Below are 18,462 nucleotides of genomic sequence, written 5' to 3'. Positions count from 1 at the left end.
AAAAAGGGAGTGAAATTATGAAATAGGACCTATGTGAAAATGTTTGAAAATGCTATAGGCTAAATTGAAGTGGCCAAATAAATAGGAGGATTTGCATGACAAACCACCCATTTTACATGAAGTGGCCAGCCATCATGTTGTTGTAGACAAAATGTACACTTGATATCCATAATTTATGGTACAAATTGATAATAGGTTAGGTAAATGTTCCACGAGTTTCTGGTTATGCCATTTGGACTAACGAACGCTCCTGCAGCGTTTATGGATTTGATGAATCATGTGTTCCAACCATTTTTAGATCAATTTGTAGTTGTCTTTATTGACGATATCCTGGTATATTCTAAAACTAAAACGAAACATGATGAGCATCTCCGTATAGTGCTGTAAGTATTAAGGGAGAAGGAACTCTTTATGAAGTTCAGCAGGTGTGAATTTTGGTTGAGGGAGGTAACTTTCTTAGGACATGTGGTCTCTGCTGAGGGGATTAAAGTGGACCCTCGAAAAATTGAAGCGATTTTAGAATGGAAGCCGCCTAGGTCAGTGTCGGAAATACGGAGTTTTCTAGGATTGGCAGGATACTACAGAAGGTTTGTGGAAGGTTTTTTTGTGATGGCAGCACCTTTGACAAAACTCATAAGGAAAGGAGTACTGTTTGTATGGACTAAGAAACAGCAGGAAGCTTTTGAGAAGTTGAAGAAAGTTCTGACTGAAGCACTTGTGTTAATTCAGCCAGAGTCTGGGAATGATTTTACTGTGTACAGTGACGCATCACACGTGGGTTTAGGCTACGTGTTAATGCAAGAGGGTAAGGTGGTTGCATATGCATCACGATAGCTTAAGCCTCATGAGGGAAACTATTTGACTCATGATTTAGAGTTGGCAGCAGTGATAATTGCACTTAAGATTTGGAGACATTACTTGTGCGGAGAAAGGTGTATTATATACACTGACCATAAGAGTCTCATGTATTTGTTGACTCAGAAGGAGCTGAACCTTAGGCAAAGGAGATGGATTGAGTTGCTTAAGGATTATGACTGTTCGATCGAGTATCACCCAGGCAAGGCTAATGTGGTAGCCGATGCTCTAAGTCGAGAATCAGATTCGATCCGAGAGCAATGTTTGCTCGTCTGAGTCTGTATGATGATGGAAGTCTTTTGGCTGAGTTGCAAGTGAGGCCAACCTGGGTGGATCAGATTAAGGAAAAACAGTTGAACGATGAGTCTTTGGTCGCTCGTTTTCAACAAGTTAAGGAAGGGGAAACTTCTGAGTTTGGGAGCCAGAAGAGACGATGCAACAGCAATACCCTCATCTGTTTGGATTAGGTAAATTTTGAGGACGAAATTTCTTTAAGGAGGGTAGAGTTGTAACGCCCCAATTTTCGGGAATTCTGTGAATGTTGGCATAGGTTTAATTATGTTAGTGGGCCTCTAGAAGGCCCAAGCTTAAGATAGAACCCGGTAATTTTAGTTAATTTTTGTTCCATAAGAAAAAGGGAGTGAAATTATGAAATAGGACCTATGTGAAAATGTTTGAAAATGCTATAGGCTAAATTGAAGTGGCCAAATAAATAGGAGTGCAAAATAGGAGGATTTGCATGACAAACCACCCATTTTACATGAAGTGGCTAGCCATCATGTTGTTGTAGGCAAAATGTACACTTGATATCCATAATTTAACAAATTGATAATAGGTTAGGTAAATGTTCCATGATAATAGGTTAGGTAAATGTTCCATGATAATGAGTTAGGTAAATGTTCCATGATAATGGGTTAGGTAAATGTTTCATGATAAGAATTTCATGTCTTTTGTATTAAAGAATTAAATGGATGAAATATGAAGTTTTATTAAAAGAAAAAGGGGTGAAAAGAACAAAGTTTTGTCCATCTTTGTTCATCATAGCTGAAAGTTAGAGAAGAGAAAGGAGAGGAGAAAGCTCTTGAGTATTCGGTCATTAGGAGGAGGAAAATTGAAGGTAAGTTATTGGTACCTTGCTTCTATTTTGAGGTTCATGAGTTCTTCTTGATTCTACCTTAACTCTTGAACCATATTTTGATTTTTAGTTGTGTTGTGAGCATTTAGTCATGAATTAAAACGAAGGAAATGGTTGTTGTTTCATGTTCTTTTGATGAAAAATGGAAGATAGGTGAAGTTGAGCCAAACAAATGAGCATGCATGTGCCTTAGATGTTAAAGGGAAATATCAGCTAACATGTTGTGCTTTAAAATGATGAAATGGAGATTATACTTAAGTAAAATCATAGATATGTGATGATTGATTGGTGATATACATGTTTAAATAACATGCATGCAAGGTATGTGTGAAAGAGTGATTTGGTAATAAATCTGCTTGGGAAAGCAGCAGTAACGTGACTTTGAAAAATCACCATAAATTGTGGGAGATGAATTAGAAGCTGAATAAATTATGTAATTAAATCGTATTGAGTCTAGTTTCTAATGAAATAAACAAGAACATATTTTGAATTCTGTACAATGAGAAATTTGATTCGTAATGAAGAGTGGTCAGATTAGTCAAACAGTGAAACATGGGAAACTTTAAGAAAAATCTGGTATTGATTGGCCATACCAAAAATTCTGAAAATTTTATGGATAGAAGATATATGAGTCTATTTTTAGGGAAAATTAACGGCACTTGATTTGGAGTTTCGTAGCTCCAGTTATAAATAATTTAGTGACTGTTGCTCAGGAAGACAGCTTGCAGTGAAATTATGATTATGTGGTAAACATTGACAAAAATTTGTTAATGAGTTGCTTATTGATTCTTATAAATTTACTATGATCTGTAGGTGTGGTTGGCGAATATTTTAAGGGTTAATCGTAGTTTGTATTTGAATAGTTAGATTAACGTGTTAGTAATCCAATTGTAGGCGGTTCGTGTGTGGATCTAAATCGACATATCGTCGCAAACAAGTGTGTAATCGACACCTCTCATAGACTAGATTGGCAAAAGCGAAATGCGAAAAGTCGGTATTTTGGGAATTTGCGAAAAGCGAATGCTCGTAAAATAGTTGGGTTTGTATATTTGGTAATCTAAAGTAATAAACTGCAGATGACGCGATTTCGTACATTTTGATAATTTGGGCTTAATGGGCCAAAGATCAGTTCATGGGCCACCGCCCAATTGATAAGTATCTTGCGGTAAGTGTTCGATAGTACGTAAATAGTTAGGATATGCATGAAAACCCTGAAAGTAGCTAAATTACTATAATACCCCTATGTATGGAAAATTACTGTTATACCCCTAGGTGCAAAATTACCGTTATACCCGTAGGGTTAATTTTGACTGAAAAGCATAGCGATTTGATTCTGTATGATGGATGCCATGATTATATATTTGTTGCATGGGGACATGGGTTATATTATGGAGGAAGCGTTCTGGTGGCTATGCCACAAATATCTGATCTGGTGGCTCGCCACATATATTCGATTCGGTGGCTCGCCACGATTATTCATATCTGGTGACTCTGTCACATTATTCGCTCTGCGACCATGCTGCAAATTACGTGGTGTGTAGCGGTTGGGTGGGTCGAGTTGTCTCCCACACGGTGTAAGGTTGGTACGGGGTGTATACGGTTGGATATGGTTGGGTTTCGCATAAACATGTAATATACATTACGTTACGTTATGGGCCTATGGGCTTTATTCAATTGCATTCGGCTAAGGCCAACTTATTCATTTCGTGGGTTGGTGATTTAGACTATGGTTGGGTTATTTTACACCGAGTTTCCCCAAACTCACCCTTTTATTTTCATCCACGCAGTAATCCCCAACCATAGTGGGCTTGGTCGTGAGGGAATTCGGAGTGGCCACCCGCTCGAAAGTTTGGTTTTCTTCCGTGAACTGGACATCCTATTATTTACGTTGAGATTTGGGTTTTAAATGTAATAAGGCCGCTTATTTATTTTTGATGGTTTTAGTATGTATTACTAAGATAGGTATTACTTATTTTAACTGTTGAAATTGGATAGCTTTAGGCACGTTTTCAAAAAAAAAACAACAACAATTGATTTCAAAATAACAAGACAACAAGCAAAGCTTCCAATGAAAGTATTTTCCAAAATTAATCACTTTTCCTAAAATGACTTAATCAAATCGGTTTCCTAGAAATATCCATGACGTTAAGGTGTGGCAATGGCGGTATGCATGTCTAGGATTGGATCCGAAGGAGCTTGGTACTTAGCGATCGATGGACTCACCACCTCTTTTCCGGTTTCCTACGGTGCACACTTCCATTCACTTTAACCCTTAATGAATTAATCTTTTGAACATCAAGTACGATTTTCGAACTTAGAATGAAATTTTTTTTAACGTTTTTGATGTGGCATTCCGGATCCGGTCATAACTTCGGGCGGGTTTGGGGTGCTACATTTAGTGGTATCAGAGCCTAGGTTGCAACAACTCGGCTGTGGAATGGGTTTACAAAAACAAAGATTTTCGAAAGCGAAAATTTTATAAAGATTGCGAAAAACGCGATTTTTAAAATTTAGATATTTAGAAGGTGACATTCCGAATCTCCGGCTCAAGTCTGTAAGTATTCGAATTTTTCTGAATATTTTCCTAAATTATCTGTCATCTTTGAAACCCTACTAGGACACTCTAGATAGGATGATCTGAAACCATAGGAAAATCGATAAGAGATTGAAAGCGTAGCTAGACTTGATTCTACAAAAACAAACTCGAACTCATCATTCGATTCATAAAACATCGTAATAAACTTTGGAATATTAATTGATGCATAAAAATTTGTAATCAAGATAATACGATATGAGTACAAGAGGCCGTGGACGGAGCCGAGGAAGTGCTTGAGCGAGATCTTCATCTTCGAGACATATACCGGCGGTGGATGCACCGGTACCACCGGCAACAGAGGCAGAGTCTCATGACCGCGGTGCTGAGGATGATGCCCTGTCACAGGCAATGCTTCGTGTTCTGGAAAGGATTGCCGGAGCAAGTTTGGGCAACGAAATTTAGGGATCTATTTCTGAATGACTTCGGGACTAACGGAACGGAAATCTTTAAGGGCGTGTCTGGTATAGCCCCGAATGTGGCGGAATATTGGTTGGAGGCCACAGAACGGATTATGGACGACTTGGACTGCTCTGAGGAGATTGTGAGTGGGGTATCTGTACTAAGTCCCTTGGGTCACTCGGTTAGGGTAGACAAACTGTATAGGAATGTACCCTTAGAAACTCAAGGCAAGGTTTTTTCCTGGAGATCTAATGGAGTTACCGTTCGGAGAGTGTGACCTCATTCTGGGAATGGATTGGCTTGTTAAGCATAAGGCGACTCTGGATTGTGCTGCTAAACGAATGGTGTTAAGAACTACAAAGGATGAGGAGGTTATGGTGATAGGTGAGAGAAGGGATTATTTGTCCAATGTGGTGTCGGCATTAAGAGTGGAAAAGTGGATTCGGAAAAGTTGTGAGGCCTAATTGGTATTTGTAAGTCAGTTGGAAGAGGAGGGACTGACAGTGGATAAGGTTAGGACCGTAAAGGAGTTCCAAGATGTTTTTCCGAAGGAGCTTCCAAGATTGCGTCCGAATAGATAAGTTGAGTTTGGAATAGACTTGTTGCCGGGAACGGTGCCCGTGTCCATCGCACCGTATAGGATGGCACCGAAGGGGTTAGTGGAGTTAAAGGCTCAAATTCAAGAGTTGTTGGATAGGGGCTTCATTAGGCCAAGCGTGTCTCCATGGGGAGCACCGGTGCTATTCGTGTAAAAGGAGGATGGTACGATGCGGATGTGCATTGATTATCTCCAGTTGAACAAACTGATGATTAAGAATAAATATCCACTGCCAAGGATTGATGATCTATTCGACCAGCTTAGAGGAGCTTCTGTATTTTCTAAGATCAACCTCTGATCTGGATATCATCAGTTAAGGGTCAAGGAGGCAGATATCCAAAAGACGACATTCAGGACTCGGTATGGTCATTACGAGTTTTTGGTTATGCCATTTGGACTAACGAACGCTCCTGCAGCATTTATGGATCTGATGAATCATGTGTTCCAACCATTTTTAGATCAATTTGTAGTCGTCTTTATTGACGATATCCTGGTATATTCTAAAACTAAAACGAAACATGATGAGCATCTCCGTATAGTGCTGTAAGTATTAAGGGAGAAGGAACTCTTTATGAAGTTCAGCAGGTGTGAATTTTGGTTGAGGGAGGTAACTTTCTTAGGACATGTGGTCTCTGCTGAGGGGATTAAAGTGGACCCTCGAAAAATTGAAGCGATTTTAGAATGGAAGCCGCCTAGGTCAGTGTCGGAAATACGGAGTTTTCTAGGATTGGCAGGATACTACAGAAGGTTTGTGGAAGGTTTTTTTGTGATGGCAGCACCTTTGACAAAACTCATAAGGAAAGGAGTACTGTTTGTATGGACTAAGAAACAGCAGGAAGCTTTTGAGAAGTTGAAGAAAGTTCTGACTGAAGCACTTGTGTTAATTCAGCCAGAGTCTAGGAATGATTTTACTGTGTACAGTGACGCATCACACGTGGGTTTGAGCTACGTGTTAATGCAAGAGGGTAAGGTGGTTGCATATGCATCACGATAGCTTAAGCCTCATGAGGGAAACTATTTGACTCATGATTTAGAGTTGGCAGCAGTGATAATTGCACTTAAGATTTGGAGACATTACTTGTGCGGAGAAAGGTGTATTATATACACTGACCATAAGAGTCTCATGTATTTGTTGACTCAGAAGGAGCTGAACCTTAGGCAAAGGAGATGGATTGAGTTGCTTAAGGATTATGACTGTTCGATCGAGTATCACCGTGCAAGGCTAATGTGGTAGCCGATGCTCTAAGTCGAGAATCAGATTCGATCCGAGAGCAATGTTTGCTCGTCTCGAGTCTGTATGATGATGGAAGTCTTTTGGTGAGTTGCAAGTGAGGCCAACACTGGTGGATCAGATTAAGGAAAAACAGTTGAACGATGAGTCTTTGGTCGCTCGTTTTCAACAAGTTAAGGAAGGGGAAACTTCTGAGTTTGGGAGCCAGAAGAGACGATGCAACAGCAATACCCTCATCTGTTTGGATTAGGTAAATTTTGAGGACGAAATTTCTTTAAGGAGGGTAGAGTTGTAACGCCCCAATTTTCGGGAATTCTGTGAATGTTGGCATAGGTTTAATTATGTTAGTGGGCCTCTAGAAGGCCCAAGCTTAAGATAGAACCCGGTAATTTTAGTTAATTTTTGTTCCATAAGAAAAAGGGAGTGAAATTATGAAATAGGACCTATGTGAAAATGTTTGAAAATGCTATAGGCTAAATTGAAGTGGCCAAATAAATAGGAGTGCAAAATAGGAGGATTTGCATGACAAACCACCCATTTTACATGAAGTGGCTAGCCATCATGTTGTTGTAGGCAAAATGTACACTTGATATCCATAATTTAACAAATTGATAATAGGTTAGGTAAATGTTCCATGATAATAGGTTAGGTAAATGTTCCATGATAATGAGTTAGGTAAATGTTCCATGATAATGGGTTAGGTAAATGTTTCATGATAAGAATTTCATGTCATTTGTATTAAAGAATTAAATGGATGAAATATGAAGTTTTATTAAAAGAAAAAGGGGTGAAAAGAACAAAGTTTTGTCCATCTTTGTTCATCATAGCTGAAAGTTAGAGAAGAGAAAGGAGAGGAGAAAGCTCTTGAGTATTCGGTCATTAGGAGGAGGAAAATTGAAGGTAAGTTATTGGTACCTTGCTTCTATTTTGAGGTTCATGAGTTCTTCTTGATTCTACCTTAACTCTTGAACCATATTTTGATTTTTAGTTGTGTTGTGAGCATTTAGTCATGAATTAAAACGAAGGAAATGGTTGTTGTTTCATGTTCTTTTGATGAAAAATGGAAGATAGGTGAAGTTGAGCTAAACAAATGAGCATGCATGTGCCTTAGATGTTAAAGGGAAATATCAGCTAACATGTTGTGCTTTAAAATGATGAAATGGAGATTATACTTAAGTAAAATCATAGATATGTGATGATTGATTGGTGATATACATGTTTAAATAACATGCATGCAAGGTATGTGTGAAAGAGTGATTTGGTAATAAATCTGCTTGGGACAGCAGCAGTAACGTGACTTTGAAAAATCACCATAAATTGTGGGAGATGAATTAGAAGCTGAATAAATTATGTAATTAAATCGTATTGAGTCTAGTTTCTAATGAAATAAACAAGAACATATTTTGAATTCTGTACAATGAGAAATTTGATTCGTAATGAAGAGTGGTCAGATTAGTCAAACAGTGAAACATGGGAAACTTTAAGAAAAATCTGGTATTGATTGGCCATACCAAAAATTCTGAAAATTTTATGGATAGAAGATATATGAGTCTATTTTCAGGGAAAATTAACGGCACTTGATTTGGAGTTTCGTAGCTCCAGTTATAAATAATTTAGTGACTGTTGCTCAGGAAGACAGCTTGCAGTGAAATTATGATTATGTGGTAAACAATGACAAAAATTTGTTAATGAGTTGCTTATTGATTTCTTATAAGTTTACTATGATCTGTAGGTGTGGTTGGCCGAATATTTTAAGGGGTTAATACGTAGTTTGTATTTGAATAGTTAGATTAACGTGTTAGTAATCCAATTGTAGGCGGTTCGTGTGTGGATCTCGTCAGCATATCGTCGCAAACAGGTGTGTAACTGACACCCTCTCATAGACTAGATTGGCAAAAGCCGAAATGCAGAAAAGTCGGTATTTTGGGAATTTGCGAGTGTGCGAATGCTCGTAAAATAGTTGGGTTTGTATATTTGGTAATCTAAAGTAATAAACTGCAGTACGCGCGATTTCGTACATTTTGATAATTTGGGCTTAATGGGCCAAAGATCAGGTTCATGGGCCACCGGGCCCAATTCGGTAAGTATGCGCGATAAGTGTTCTGATAGTACGTAAATAGTTAGGATATGCATAAAAACCCTAAAAGTAGCTAAATTACTATAATACCCCTATGTATGGAAAATTACTGTTATACCCCTAGGTGCAAAATTACCGTTATACCCGTAGGGTTAATTTTGACTGAAAAGCATAGCGATCTGATTCTGTATGATGGATGCCATGATTATATATTTGTTGCATGGGGACATGGGTTATATTATGGAGGAAGCGTTCTGGTGGCTATGCCACAAATATCTGATCTGGTGGCTCTGCCACATATATCTGTTCTGGTGGCTCTGCCACGATTATCTGTATCTGGTGACTCTGTCACATTATCTGTTCTGGCAGCCATGCTGCAAATTCTGTGGTGTGTAGCGGTTGGGTGGGTCGAGTTGTCTCCCCACACGGTGTAAGGTTGGTACGGGGGTGTATACGGTTGGATATGGTTGGGTTTCTACATAAACATGTAATATCATTACGCTACATTATGGGCCTATGGGCTTTATTCGAAATACATTCGGGCTAAGGCCAACTTATTCATTTACGTGGGTTGAGCTGATTTAGACTATGGTTGGATTATTTTACACACGAGTTTCCCAAACTCACCCTTTTATTTTCATCCACGCAGTAATCCCCAACCATAGTGGGCTTGGAGTCGTAAGGGAATTGAGTGGCCACCCGTTCTGAAAGTTTGGTTTTCTTCTCGTGAACTGGACATCCTATTATTTACGTTGAGATTTGGGTTTTTAAATGTAATAAGGCCGCTTATTTATTTTTGATGGTTTTAGTATGTATTACTAAGATAGGTATTACTTATTTTAACTGTTGAAATTGGATAGCTTTAGGGCACGTTTTCAAAAAAAAAAAACAACAACAATTGATTTCAAAATAACAAGACAACAAGCAAAGCTTCCGCAATGAAAGTATTTTCCAAAATTAATCACTTTTCCTAAAAATGACTTAATCAAATCGGTTTCTTAGAAATATCCATGACGTTAAGGTGTGGCAATGGCGGTATGCATGTCTAGGATTGGATCCAGAAGGAGCTTGGTACTTAGCGATCGATGGACTCACCACCTCTTTTCCGGTTTCCTACCTGGTGCACAGCTTCCATTCACTTTAACCCTTAATGAATTAATCTTTTGAACATCAAGTACGATTTTCTGAACTTAGAATGAAATTTTTTTTTTTAACGTTTTTGATGTGGCATTCCGGATCCGGTCATAACTTCTGGGCCGGGTTTGGGGTGCTACATTTAGTGGTATCAGAGCCTAGGTTGCAACAACTCGGCTGTGGAATAGGTTTACAAAAACAAAGATTTTCGAAATCGAAAATTTTATAAAGATTGCGAAAAACGCGATTTTCAAAATTTAGATATTTAGAAGGTGACATTCCGAATCTCCGGCTCAAGTCTGTAAGTATTCTGAATTTTTCTGAATATTTTCCTGAATTATCTGCATCATGAAACCCTACTAGGACACTCTAGATAGGATGATACTGAAACCATAGGAAAATCTGATAAGAGATTGAAACTGTAGCTAGACTTCGATTCTACAAAAACAAACTCTGAACTACTGTCTGATTCATAAAACATCTGTAATAAACACTGGAATATTAATTGATGCATAAAAATTTGTAATCAAGATAATACGATATGAGTACAAGAGGCCGTGGACGGAGCCGAGGAAGTGCTTGAGCGAGATCTTCATCTTCGAGACATATACCGACGGTGGATGCACCGGTACCACCGGCAACAGAGGCAAAGTCTCAAGACCGCGGTGCTGAGGATGATGCCCTGTCACAGGCAATGCTTCGTGTTCTGGAAAGGATTGCCGGAGCAAGTTTGGGCAACGAAATTTAGGGATCTATTTCTGAATGACTTCGGGACTAACGGAACGGAAATCTTTAAGGGCGTGTCTGGTATAGCCCCGAATGTGGCGGAATATTGGTTGGAGGCCACGAGAACGGATTATGGACGACTTGGACCGCTCTCGAGGAGATTGTGAGTGGGGTATCTGTACTAAGTCCCTTGGGTCACTCGGTTAGGGTAGACAAACTGTATAGGAATGTACCCTTAGAAACTCAAGGCAAGGTTTTTTCCTGGAGATCTAATGGAGTTACCGTTCGGAGAGTTTGACCTCATTCTGGGAATGGATTGGCTTGTTAAGCATAAGGCGACTCTGGATTGTGCTGCTAAACGAATGGTGTTAAGAACTACAAAGGATGAGGAGGTTATGGTGATAGGTGAGAGAAGGGATTATTTGTCCAATGTGGTGTCGGCATTAAGAGTGGAAAAGTGGATTCAGAAAAGTTGTGAGGCCTAATTGGTATTTGTAAGTCAGTCGGAAGAGGAGGGACTGACAGTGGATAAGGTTAGGACCGTAAAGGAGTTCCAAAATGTTTTTCCGAAGGAGCTTCCAAGATTGCGTCCGAATCGATAAGTTGAGTTTGGAATAGACTTGTTGCCGGGAACGGCGCCCGTGTCCATCGCACCGTATAGGATGGCACCGAAGGAGTTAGTGGAGTTAAAGGCTCAAATTCAAGAGTTGTTGGATAGGGGCTTCATTAGGCCAAGCGTGTCTCCATGGGGAGCACCGGTGCTATTTGTGAAAAAGAAGGATGGTACGATGCGGATGTGCATTGATTATCTCCAGTTGAACAAACTGATGATTAAGAATAAATATCCACTGCCAAGGATTGATGATCTATTCGACCAGCCTAGAGGAGCTTCTGTATTTTCTAAGATCAACCTCCGATCTGGATATCATCAGTTAAGGGTCAAGGAGGCAGATATCCAAAAGACGACATTCAGGACTCGGTATGGTCATTACGAGTTTCTGGTTATGCCATTTGGACTAACGAACGCTCCTGCAGCGTTTATGGATCTGATGAATCATGTGTTCCAACCATTTTTAGATCAATTTGTAGTCGTCTTTATTGACGATATCCTGGTATATTCTAAGACTAAAACGAAACATGATGAGCATCTCCGTATAGTGCTGTAAGTATTAAGGGAGAAGGAACTCTTTATGAAGTTCAGCAGGTGTGAATTTTGGTTGAGAGAGGTAACTTTCTTAGGACATGTGGTCTCTGCTGAGGGGATTAAAGTGGACCCTCGAAAAATTGAAGCGATTTTAGAATGGAAGCCGCCTAGGTCAGTGTCGGAAATACGGAGTTTTCTAGGATTGGCGGGATACTCTGAAGGTTTGTGGAAGGTTTTTTTGTGATGGCAGCACCTTTGACAAAACTCATAAGGAAAGGAGTACTGTTTGTATGGACTAAGAAACAACAGAAGCTTTTGAGAAGTTGAAGAAAGTTCGATTGAAGCACTTGTGTTAATTCACACGAGTCAGGAATGATTTTATGCAAAGTGGCGCATCACACGTGGGTTTGGGCTACGTGTTAATGCAAGAGGGTAAGGTGGTTGCATATGCATCACGATAGCTTAAGCCTCATGAGGGAAACTATTTGACTCATGATTTAGAGTTGGCAGCAGTGATAATTGCACTTAAGATTTGGAGACATTACTTGTGCGGAGAAAGGTGTATTATATACACCGACCATAAGAGTCTCATGTATTTGTTGACTCGAAGGAGCTGAACCTTAGGCAAAGGAGATGGATTGAGTTGCTTAAGGATTATGACTGATTCGATCGAGTATCACCCGAGCAAGGCTAATGTGGTAGCCGATGCTCTAAGTCGAGAATCAGATTCGATCCGAGAGCAATGTTTGCTCGTTCGAGTCTGTATGATGATGGAAGTCTTTTGGCTGAGTTGCAAGTGAGGCCAACTGGGTGGATCAGATTAAGGAAAAACAGTTGAACGATGAGTCTTTGGTCGCTCGTTTTCAACAAGTTAAGGAAGGAAACTTCGAGTTTGGGAGCGAAGAGACGATGCAACAAGCAATACCCTCATCTGTTTGGATTAGGTAAATTTTGAGGACGAAATTTCTTTAAGGAGGGTAGAGTTGTAACGCCCAATTTTCGTGAATTACGTGAATGTTGGCATAGGTTTAATTATGTTAGTGGGCCTCTAGAAGGCCCAAGCTAAGATAGAACCCGGTAATTTTAGTTAATTTTTGTTCCATAAGACAAAGGGAGTGAAATTATGAAATAGGACCTATGTGAAAATGTTTGAAAATGCTATAGGCTAAATTGAAGTGGCCAAATAAATAGGAGTGCAAAATAGGAGGATTTGCATGACAAACCACCCATTTTACATGAAGTGGCTAGCCATCATGTTGTTGTAGGCAAAATGTACACTTGATATCCATAATTTATGGTACAAATTGATAATAGGTTAGGTAAATGTTCCATGATAATAGGTTAGGTAAATGTTCCATGATAATGGGTTAGGTAAATGTTCCATGATAATGGGTTAGGTAAATGTTTCATGATAAGAATTTCATGTCATTTGTATTAAAGAATTAAATGGATGAAATATGAAGTTTTATTAAAAGAAAAAGGGGTGAAAAGAACAAAGTTTTGTCCATCTTTGTTCATCATAGCTGAAAGTTAGAGAAGAGAAAGGAGAGGAGAAAGCGTTTGAGTATTCGGTCATTAGGAGGAGGAAAATTGAAGGTAAGTTATTGGTACCTTGCTTCTATTTTGAGGTTCATGAGTTCTTCTTGATTCTACCTTAACTCTTGAAGCATATTTTGATTTTAGTTGTGTTGTGAGCATTTAGTCATGAATTAAAATGAAGGAAATGGTTGTTGTTTCATGTTCTTTTGATGAAAAATGGAAGATAGGTGAAGTTGAGCCAAACAAATGAGCATGCATGTGCCTTAGATGTTAATGGGAAAAATCAGCTAACATGTTGTGCTTTAAAATGATGAAATGGAGATTATACTTAAGTAAAATCATAGATATGTGATGATTGATTGGTGATATACATGTTTAAATAACATGCATGCAAGGTATGTGTGAAAGAGTGATTTGGTAATAAATCTGCTTGGGACAGCAGCAGTAATGTGACTTTGGAAAATCACCATAAATTGTGGGAGATGAATTAGAAGCTGAATAAATTATGTAATTAAATCGTATTGAGTCCAGTTTCTAATGAAATAAACAAGAACATATTTTGAATTCTGTACAATGAGAAATTTGATTCGTAATGAAGAGTGGTCAGATTAGTCAAACAGTGAAACATGGGAAACTTTAAGAAAAATCTGGTATTGATTGGCCATACCAAAATTCTGAAAATTTTATGGATAGAAGATATATGAGTCTATTTTAGGGAAAATTAACGGCACTTGATTTGGAGTTTCGTAGCTCCAGTTATAAATAATTTAGTGACTTTAAGCCTCATGAGGGAAACTATTTGACTCATGATTTAGAGTTGGCGCATGATAATTGCACTTAAGATTTGGAGACATTACTTGTGCGGAGAAAGGTGTATTATATACACGACCATAAGAGTCTCATGTATTTGTTGACTCGGAAGGAGCTGAACCTTAGGCAAAGGAGATGGATTGAGTTGCTTAAGGATTATGACTGTTCGATCGAGTATCACCTGTGCAAGGCTAATGTGGTAGCCGATGCTCTAAGTCGAGAATCAGATTCGATCCGAGAGCAATGTTTGCTCGTCTCGAGTCTGTATGATGATGGAAGTCTTTTGGCTGAGTTGCAAGTGAGGCCAACCTGGGTGGATCAGATTAAGGAAAAACAGTTGAACGATGAGTCTTTGGTCGCTCGTTTTCAACAAGTTAAGGAAGGGGAAACTTCTGAGTTTGGGAGCCGAAGAGACGATGCAACAACAATACCCTCATCTGTTTGGATTAGGTAAATTTTGAGGACGAAATTTCTTTAAGGAGGGTAGAGTTATAACGCCCCAATTTTCGTGAATTCGTGAATGTTGGCATAGGTTTAATTATGTTAGTGGGCCTCTAGAAGGCCCAAGCTTAAGATAGAACCCGTAATTTTAGTTAATTTTTGTTCCATAAGACAAAGGGAGTGAAATTATGAAATAGGACCTATGTGAAAATGTTTGAAAATGCTATAGGCTAAATTGAAGTGGCCAAATAAATAGGAGTGCAAAATAGGAGGATTTGCATGACAAACCACCCATTTTACATGAAGTGGCTAGCCATCATGTTGTTGTAGGCAAAATGTACACTTGATATCCATAATTTATGGTACAAATTGATAATAGGTTAGGTAAATGTTCCATGATAATAGGTTAGGTAAATGTTCCATGATAATGGGTTAGGTAAATGTTCCATGATAATGGGTTAGGTAAATGTTTCATGATAAGAATTTCATGTCATTTGTATTAAAGAATTAAATGGATGAAATATGAAGTTTTATTAAAAGAAAAAGGGGTGAAAAGAACAAAGTTTTGTCCATCTTTGTTCATCATAGCTGAAAGTTAGAGAAGAGAAAGGAGAGGAGAAAGCGTTTGAGTATTCGGTCATTAGGAGGAGGAAAATTGAAGGTAAGTTATTGGTACCTTGCTTCTATTTTGAGGTTCATGAGTTCTTCTTGATTCTACCTTAACTCTTGAAGCATATTTTGATTTTTAGTTGTGTTGTGAGCATTTAGTCATGAATTAAAATGAAGGAAATGGTTGTTGTTTCATGTTCTTTTGATGAAAAATGGAAGATAGGTGAAGTTGAGCCAAACAAATGAGCATGCATGTGCCTTAGATGTTAATGGGAAAAATCAGCTAACATGTTGTGCTTTAAAATGATGAAATGGAGATTATACTTAAGTAAAATCATAGATATGTGATGATTGATTGGTGATATACATGTTTAAATAACATGCATGCAAGGTATGTGTGAAAGAGTGATTTGGTAATAAATCTGCTTGGGACAGCAGCAGTAATGTGACTTTGGAAAATCACCATAAATTGTGGGAGATGAATTAGAAGCTGAATAAATTATGTAATTAAATCGTATTGAGTCCAGTTTCTAATGAAATAAACAAGAACATATTTTGAATTCTGTACAATGAGAAATTTGATTCGTAATGAAGAGTGGTCAGATTAGTCAAACAGTGAAACATGGGAAACTTTAAGAAAAATCTGGTATTGATTGGCCATACCAAAAATTCTGAAAATTTTATGGATAGAAGATATATGAGTCTATTTTTAGGGAAAATTAACGGCACTTGATTTGGAGTTTCGTAGCTCCAGTTATAAATAATTTAGTGACTGTTGCTCAGGAAGACAGCTTGCAGTGAAATTATGATTATGTGGTAAACATTGACAAAAATTTGTTAATGAGTTGCTTATTGATTTCTTATAAGTTTACTATGATCTGTAGGTGTGGTTGGCCGAATATTTTAAGGGTTTAATACGTAGTTTGTATTTGAATAGTTAGATTAACGTGTTAGTAATCTAATTGTAGGCGGTTCGTGTGTGGATCTCAAAGCATATCGTCGCAAACAAGTGTGTAATCGACACCCTCTCATAGACTAGATTGGCAAAAGCGAAATGCGAGAAAAGTCGGTATTTTGGGAATTTGCGAGTGTCGAATGCTCGTAAAATAGTTGGGTTTGTATATTTGGTAATCTAAAGTAATAAACCGCAAGATGCTGCGATTTCGTACATTTTGATAATTTGGGCTTAATGGGCCAAAGATCAGTTCATGGGCCAACGGCCCAATTGATAAGTATCTTGCGGTAAGTGTTACGATAGTACGTAAATAGTTAGGATATGCATGAAAACCCTAAAAGTAGCTAAATTACTATAATACCCTATGTATGGAAAATTATTTGTTATACCCCTAGGTGCAAAATTACCGTTATACCCGTAGGGTTAATTTTGATTGAAAAGCATAGCGATTTGATTACGTATGATGGATGCCATGATTATATATTTGTTGCATGGGGACATGGGTTATATTATGGAGGAAGCGTTACGGTAGCTATGCCACAAATATCGATCTGGTGGCTCGCCACATATATCTGATACGGTGGCTCGCCACGATTATTCAGATCTGGTGACTCTGTCACATTATACGCTCGCGACCATGCTGCAAATTACGTGGTGTGTAGCGGTTGGGTGGGTCGAGTTGTCTCCCCACACGGTGTAAGGTTGGTACGGGGTGTATACGGTTGGATATGGTTGGGTTTACGCATAAACATGTAATATCTGCTCGTTCATTATAGGCCTATGGGCTTTATTCAATTACATTGCTCGGCTAAGGCCAACTTATTCATTTACGTGGGTTGAGTGATTTAGACTATGGTTGGGTTATTTTACACATCGAGTTTCCCCAAACTCACCCCTTTTATTTTCATCCACGCAGGTAATCCCCAACCATAGTGGGCTTGGAGCTGTGAGGGAATTCGGAGTGGCCACCCGTTCTGAAAGTTTGGTTTTCTTCTGGTGAACTGGACATCCTATTATTTACGTTGAGATTTGGGTTTTTAAATGTAATAAGGCCGCTTATTTATTTTTGATGGTTTTAGTATGTATTACTAAGATAGGTATTACTTATTTTAACTGTTGAAATTGGATAGCTTTACGGCACGTTTTCAAAAAAAAAAAACAACAACAATTGATTTCAAAATAACAAGACAACAAGCAAAGCTTTCGCAATGAAAGTATTTTCCAAAATTAATCACTTTTCCTAAAAATGACTTAATCAAATCGGTTTCTTAGAAATATCCATGACGTTAAGGTGTGGCAATGGCGGTATGCATGTCTAGGATTGGATCCGAAGGAGCTTGTACTTAGCGATCGATGGACTCACCACCTCTTTTCCGGTTTCCTACGGTGTGTGACTTCCATTCACTTTAACCCTTAATGAATTAATCTTTTGAACATCAAGTACGATTTTCTGGACTTAGAATGGAAAATTTTTTTTAAAGTTTTTGATGTGGCATTCCGGATCCGGTCATAACTTCTGGGCCGGGTTTGGGGTGCTACACTAAGCAAATTGGATGGCAGAAAACTGGAGAAGCAGCAGAGGGATGCCGACAGAGATGTAGAAGAGGGATGCCGATGGAGATGTAGCAGAGAGCTGCCAACGACGATACAGAGGACTACCGAAGGCGATGCAGCAGACGTAAACCCAAAATTCTTGACCAACTGTCAACATTAACAAATATATATGAGTTCTAGATCAAATATATATTATCATTTTAAAGAATATTATTAATATACTATACTTGTTAACTCGAAATTTAAAAATATATATCTAAATATCAAATGTTATTATAAGTGTAACAGCAAAAATCTTGGTAAATAAATGAAACTATAAATATATTTACTGAATACAACTTTGGAGAAAATTTGTTCTTTTTAGGAAATAAAAAGTCCGAGTATTTTTTAAAATTATAAATATATTTACGAATACAAATACAATTACACTTATAAATAATACACATCTAAGTATTAATAACTAAAATTGATTATTAACTCATAATCAAAATACATTCCACCAAAATAAAAAATTTAAATTAACATCAAACATTACATAGAATTAAGCAATCAAGCACTAGAAGACTTTGCTCATCAATCAAGAGATAATTAATTATTATATAACACAACACTCTTTGAAAATAGTTTGTTATGGTTGTTCATTCTTTCAAGCAAAGAGG

The 18,462-nt window shown here is 38.1% G+C and overlaps 1 long non-coding RNA gene across 1 annotated transcript; it reads left to right on the top strand.

The window, feature by feature from the left end:
- The first annotated feature begins 7,555 nt into the window (after positions 1–7,555).
- LOC128295543 (uncharacterized) lies at positions 7,556–17,444 on the top strand. The gene is made up of 3 exons (XR_008286045.1): positions 7,556–7,714; positions 8,631–8,894; positions 17,166–17,444. It is a non-coding gene; the product is annotated as an uncharacterized LOC128295543 (long non-coding RNA).
- The last annotated feature ends 1,018 nt before the right edge of the window (positions 17,445–18,462 follow it).

The sequence above is a fragment of the Gossypium arboreum genome, chromosome 7 (genome assembly GCF_025698485.1).
Source record: "Gossypium arboreum isolate Shixiya-1 chromosome 7, ASM2569848v2, whole genome shotgun sequence".
Classification (NCBI taxonomy): Eukaryota; Viridiplantae; Streptophyta; class Magnoliopsida; order Malvales; family Malvaceae; genus Gossypium; species Gossypium arboreum.
This window is presented reverse-complemented; position numbering and strand designations above follow the sequence as displayed.